Here is a 6,747-nt window from a genome sequence, read left to right as displayed (position 1 = left end):
AAAAGTATTCCTTTTCTAAACGCAAACAAAGAAAGTATTCCTTCTGCCAGCCGAACAATATCTCCCGGCCTAACCACTGGCCAACTCCAGAGCTCGTTCGCCTCCGAGGAGCCAGCGCGCACGCCAAGCGCCGTGCGACCTTTCCCTTTGCTGCCGTCATGTCGTTGCCACACAGATCTCTACTATTAAAGGGGATCGAATATCGCTAGCATCGATTCTGTTGTATCGTTTGATCTTATCCCCGTCCGTACGCAAAAGAAAAAATCAGCGCACCCACGTACGCATGCACGCACGACTAAACTCAGAAAACCAACCCACCTTTCTCCCGTCCCCGCTCAAAAACAGAAAAGAAGGCTAAAAGATTGGAACACACGCACCCACGACCCATCTGTCCTCAACCTCCTCTCTTCCGATTGAGTCTCCTTCCCCAGAAAAAATCGCCGCCGCCTGTGGTCGCCGCCTTCATAGCCGCCTCACGATCCGCCGCCGCCTGTGCTCGCCGCCCTCATAGCCGCCTCACGATCCACCGTCACGCTCCTTATGTATCTAGAATGATGAGGGAATGCATCCTGTCCTGTTGCTTGCATCGGCCATGGAAAAGAGATGACTAGGAGAAGATCCAGCACCACAGCGAGGGCGCCTTGTCCCCGGCGAGCGTCATCGCATTGGATATGGATCAGAGGTTGAAGTTATGACGCGTGGAAAGGCGCGGGGAGGCAGGAACGGGAGCGGCAAGGCGCAGCAGTGGAGGAGGAGCACCGGAGCAAGGTACGTGCATATATAGAGCCGCCACCTCGTCAAGTCCCTTCATTCGTCGTCCATGATTCCTCGCTCTAGCTTCGTCTCCCCCACCATCAGAAATCAAGGTTTGCTTATTGCGATCTAGAGCAATATAAAAGTGATGATTGTAACTTGCCACGAATGTTGTACGTAATTGCTATGTTTAATAATGTTATGTGTTGGGTTTATTCGCTTGATCTGGTTGGTTCTGATAAGGGTGCGTTCAGATTACGACCTGCGTACGACCTCGTCAGCTCGGACTGGATGGAGGACATGGCTCGAGGTAAGCAGTTCTGGGTACTTGAACGTCATCTTATCTCATCTTGGAGATCTTATAAAATTCTGAATATGTATGCTCACTGTAATCTGAATACTGACTCGGGTGTGTGATACGTGGATGCATCACTAAGAAGATACAAGTCTATGGGGCATCTTTCTAAAGGAACTTGATGTAATTGCTCTTATACTGTCTTATGCAAACTAATATTTTGGCTATCAAAGTTGTGTTGTAAGAACTGATGATTGGATCTTCTAAATATAATCGTGTTACTGAAACAGTGATCTTTTCTCCGTCTACTAGAATAACCGACTATTGTTGCACAACCCCCATCCTTAAGCTATTCTGTAATTTTAGTTTTTTTCAAACCGAGGTTAATTCCTTCGCATTTAATAGCAGTGCGTGTGGCAATGCTTCGTCATGCTTGTTTTCATTGGTCGTGTTACGAGTGCAGGATTCGAAGAATTTCCAGTGGGGAAATCAATGGGGACATTAACTTCAACTAGGAAAAGTTGCTATAAAATAAGATCGGAGTCATAACCTTGGTGGAGCACATTCGTCGTTAACATCATGCATGCATAAAGATGATGCCTATGACCAAATATCATCATTCTCCTGCCCATACTGTTGAATTTAGCCAACCAGATGTTTTAAAGCAAAGGCACATGATGAAATATATATTGGTTGCAACTGGTAGCTATGCACAGGCTATCCACATTCTGTATTACATGAGAAGGTTTTAGATCACTTTTATGGGTGATGGGAATGGTAACAAAGTTTTCTTAGCTCCTTTTGTGTTCTTCTGCTTGTGTCTCTGTGCTTTCAAAATATTTAATTTTCTTCCACCTGATTTACTCATGGTGATTTACAAAATAAAAAAAATTACGGTACAGGGTACCTACATATATCTAAAACCATAACCACTGCCAAGAAGCATAACACATTTTGCTAGCTCATCTGATATGAAGTAATAGCTAGCTCCTGCAACTAAATATCACCATTGATGTAGGCCAGAGTAATCCAGAAGAAACCTAAAATAACGAATATAATATTTTCCTTCCTTGATAACCCAAAGGCAGATAATAGATGCCAAACTAAGTAGGTTTCGAAATTGCAACATGAAATTCAGTATTAATATGTTAATATCAAGAATTATTCATGTGAAACCGGGTGCTTGACTTTGAGTTGGTAGCGTTCCCGTTACTCGCTCGAATGTTTTTTTGAAAGGTTTTAATTGTAACAGGATTTCTTTACCACCTTGTATTCATTCGGTAGTTTGCGCTTTATTTGTAAAGCGAGATGAAAGTCTGTTTCAAGAACTTTCATGTGAAGCACCAAGTCAACGACTATCTAACTTTTCTCATGTAGCATGCCATTGCAGATATATTGCCGTTGAACTAGCTTCTATCTGGAATGGGACAAATCTGAAGTAGATTTTGCTATAGAAAACAAAATCTCTAAGGTATGTAGGTTAACCTGTTGTTGGTATGTACACTGTACACAATTGATGGCCTTTACCCAAATAATGGAATGCACAAATTAGAAGTATTTTTATATCCTTTGTGCAGGTGGGATCGGGATAGCGCTAGAGAAATGATGTACATGGTGGCTGAGAGGGAGGGGTCAAAAGAATACATCCACATTTCTAACTACGTGGTGCACACATAATAGTACGAGGGAATGGCATGTGTCATCTATAACACGTGCGCGCTCTTTGTTCGAACGTTCAACTGGGAGCAATTCCATCTGATTTGGCAACGAGCATTGCAGCAATACATGCTACGTCTTAGAAACTACTAAAAAATGTAATATATCTGTGCATTCTACCCTGCCTAGAGTTTTGCTTATTTTGGCCCTTCCGTCCATTGAATTCAGAAAGACTTTCAAAACTCGACCAGTTTCAGAATTCATGCAAGAAAATGCTATATTGAGCGAAGATACTGCCTAGAAAGTCTGATGTTAAGAAAGAAGATATTAAGAAAACTTTACAGTAGTTGTTGTTGTTGTCATGGTGAGGCGTGCATGCATTCACCACATGGGGACTGGACGCCGCCAACAACCACTTGGGTGGCTGTGCCACCCCGCTCAGAGAGGGGTTTTCGATTTGGGGTGTTATAGGTTTGTATGATTTCAATGGTGGCAGTGGCGAGGGTCTAAATGCTGAGAGGTGATAAATGCTGAGGACACTTTTTTTTGAATCGACATATGTTGCCCTTGAGGAATGAGCACATAATTATGTATGTTCTTTTGCCATACATATGTTGTGCTTGACGAATGAACACATAAAGGAATCAATTGCAATATGCGTGTTCTTTTGCTTCGTGGCAACGCACGGGTATCAACTAGTGTGTATAAAAGGGTAATAAAGCGGCTCGCTCAGGTCAAACCAAAATAAATATGTTCGCCGTAGGCAGCCGATCGATCCAGCGAATCGACGCACACTGCAAAACTAACGCGTGATTCGGAAGGGCGGCACTTTCGCGCGGATGCTTCCGGCCGGTAATATTCTTTCTTTACATGAATCTTCTTTTCTTGGCTGTCGTTTGACTCCCGTAAAGATTGCTGCTATTCGTGATCGGCTTACTCTTTTGAGTGGCTCCAACTGGAATTTCGATTGGCAACGCGACGATCATTAGTTAGGCGCAAAGATTGGTCCCTTGAACACGATACATGACAAAGAATCAATAAAGCTTTTCATTAAAAAAAGAGTATGTCCTAAAGTGATAACAAGTAGTAAAATGACCAATTATGCCTCTCTACTTATCTCTCCTCCAATAAAGTGATTATAAATTAGGAATCAGCCCAGGCATGCCCTTTGTAGCTATTGATTATTGTTCACATTGATTAGTCCTTTACGCTCGCATTTGCAAACAAAGAATAAGGATGTATGTAGGCCATGTCGATCTAGTTTTATCTACGAACATGTCATGGAGATTCCCATCATGTTGGACTACGTGCTAACTTTCTCGATGTACATCTGAATGAATGACATGCATCTACACCCATCTCTCATTTTTTCCTCTCACAGACAATCGGAATCCGACTTGTAGTTATATTCCAAATTGGGTTAACTGCATCGATCATTCTTAGTAGTAATAAGTTATTGACAGCATCTTTTGCAACATTCGAGTTTTACATATGCCTATACTCCAAAGAGATACTGAGGATAAGCAAAGCACATATTCGTTACGTTAGAAAAAGGCCGCCTCGGTTGAACTTTTGCTTGTATTCCACAAGAAACCTTTCCACACTTCCGACTTTTCGAGGGAAGGTTACAGGTCTATGAAGATTTGGTGGGTCACTGTCATTTGTGAAGGCAGGCAACGGAGAAGGTGGAGCCGCCCAAAAATCAGTGTGCATGCAAACTAGTAGAATGCTAGTCCATGAGTTTTTTTATTTAAAGTTTGTTGGTTGTATATATAATTATAATTGTTGATGCTCAAAAGTGGCACGTTTATAAAGAGTGGCTTGAAGCTATGTCAAGATTAATTTGAACTTACTATTGAAAGTCATCATGAAATGGCTCTTTTCGAGAAGATGAAGATGAATATGAAGATGGTCTAAAACGGAGCTTGGATGTAAAAGTTATGACAAGTTCAGAGATCCTCATGTCGACACCAGATTAAAGAATGTCCAGTAACCCAATGAATATGGCTTCAAATGGAGAAAGTTTCAACAAGAAAGTTGTGCGTCTCATCGAAACGATTGATTTTGATATAAACATCGTCCCAATCCGAGGTCTTATGCAAAAGTTAGAGCCCACACAGCGCGACCCTCCAGTGAGCAAAATATGACGCCCGGAACCAGACACATATGTGGGTATGTCTGATGAGCTGCGTGAATAATTAGCTGTTTTGCGCGAGCGATTTGACCTTCGAGATGACCTCTGATGAAAATACGTTCAACATGAAAGTTGTTTCTCTCGTCGAAACGGTCAATACTGCTTTTGGGCTCGTTTCCATCCAAGGTCGTTTACCACCTCAAAAAAGACCCACAATGTGCAGCCAATTTTAGACCGAACAGTTTTGGAAAGTTCGGACAAAACCAATCTGAATTTGACTAGGGTTTTGGATGTGAATCCAAGTCTTTTCCTTGCACGGGAAGTCCAGCCCCCTCTTATATACCTAAGGGGTGACGGTCGATTGTGTTAGGAAAGCAACTTATCTTTATTGAAGGCCCAAGAGGCATATATATATTACACATGACTTGAGGTGCAAGAAAACTAAACATAGACTAATAAGGACTCCTAGACCAATACTAATACTCCTTAACACCCCCCCTCAAATGCAAAGCGTATGCAATAGCATTGCATTTGAAGAAGTGTAATACTAAAAAAAATGATAATCCAAATCCGTGTCTTGAGAGTGTCGTCGTAGCATGAAGAGTCTTCAAAACCTGTCGAGTCGCCAAAGGGGATAATGAAGAGATGGCACATCAGAGGAAGACACCGCACCGATAGAAGATACAAAAGAAGTATCAAGAGAAGATGGGTTGTCGAAAGAAGATGGTCCATCGAGAGAATAAAGCATTGCTTAAAGAATCATGGCCCATGAAAACCAACGGCGAAAGAAGCTCGGCGGCAAGGGAATGGGCTTAGATCAACAATGCAAAGAGAGGCCACAGAAATCCTATAGAGAGGACAATGACCAGAAAAAGGCTGACAGACTAGGTATGGTGGACTCACATGACATGAGAAAACACAAAATATCAACGAATTTGGTGGACGCAGCGAAAAATATAGAAAAAGCACATGCCAGACTAATGCAATGACTAAAAGATCAGCAGCGGCAGCTAGCAAATAGGCTAGCAGGAACGCATCAACTAGCAAGTAGGCTAGCAGAACGCATTAGCTGAGTAGAGCAGCAAAGGGCAGCGGAACAACAGCAGCACGCAGATGGACGTGCGGGAGCAGAGCAACAGCCAGCCAGCAGGGGCACACGCGGTCGACAGGAAGCAGCAGCTTGGCCAAGATGAGATCCAGCTGCAGGCAAACGTGTGCGGACAGAAGCCTGCAGCTGCAGGAGAGCAACACGCAGGCTGCTGGAGCTGTACGGGCGGGCCTGCACGTGGAGCGGAGCCTTCCTGGAGCCTAGAGGTGCTTCCAGCCGAGCGCCCCAGCCGAGCGCACAGGAGGCGATGGTCCCGATCTGAGGCAGCCGCCATCGATCCAGGGGCAGGTAGCGGCCCACGAGGTGCCCACGCCGAAGTAGCTGGGCGAGCAGTCAAGGCGCTAGGCGGATCGCGGGGCTGGTGGTGCCATGGAAGACGAGATCGATCCAGAGAAAAACAGATCGATCGAGAAAAAAAAGTGGATCGCAAGGACGAGTTGCGGCGTCCGGAGACCTAAACCTAGGCTCTAATACCATGTTAGGAAAGCAACTTATCTTTATTGAAGGCCCAAGAGGCATATATATATATTACACATGACTTGAGGTGCAAGGAAACTAAACATAGACTAATAAGGACTCCTAGACCAATACTAATACTCCTTAACAGATTGAACAACACACAATCGCAAACACATCTACAACTTTTTCATCTATGTCTTGTCCTTCCCTCGTTCTTTGTCGTTCTTCGTGTTGGAGAGCTACGAATCGCGAGGCTCTAGGGACGGCTTGGCCGACCTAGGGCAGCCCATAGCCGCCGCACTCCGCGACGGGGTCCCTCCGGGGAGTGTTAGGTTTCGGGTC

General features: G+C 44.1%; 1 long non-coding RNA gene across 3 annotated transcripts; it reads left to right on the top strand.

Annotated features, from left to right (window-relative positions):
- Positions 1-249: 249 nt before the first annotated feature.
- On the top strand, positions 250-3,372 carry LOC125525461. Of its 3 annotated transcripts, none has more exons than XR_007291308.1 (4): positions 252-768; positions 1,008-1,063; positions 1,512-2,519; positions 2,626-3,372. It is a non-coding gene; the product is annotated as an uncharacterized LOC125525461 (long non-coding RNA). The 3 variants fall into 3 exon arrangements; XR_007291307.1 differs by having other exon boundaries at positions 265-768; positions 2,426-2,519; positions 2,626-3,368; XR_007291306.1 differs by having other exon boundaries at positions 250-768; positions 1,008-2,519; positions 2,626-3,371.
- The last annotated feature ends 3,375 nt before the right edge of the window (positions 3,373-6,747 follow it).

This window comes from Triticum urartu, chromosome 7 (genome assembly GCF_003073215.2).
Source record: "Triticum urartu cultivar G1812 chromosome 7, Tu2.1, whole genome shotgun sequence".
NCBI lineage: Eukaryota > Viridiplantae > Streptophyta > Magnoliopsida > Poales > Poaceae > Triticum > Triticum urartu.
The sequence above is the reverse complement of the archived record's forward strand: the minus strand, read 5'-3'. Positions and strand labels throughout refer to the sequence as shown.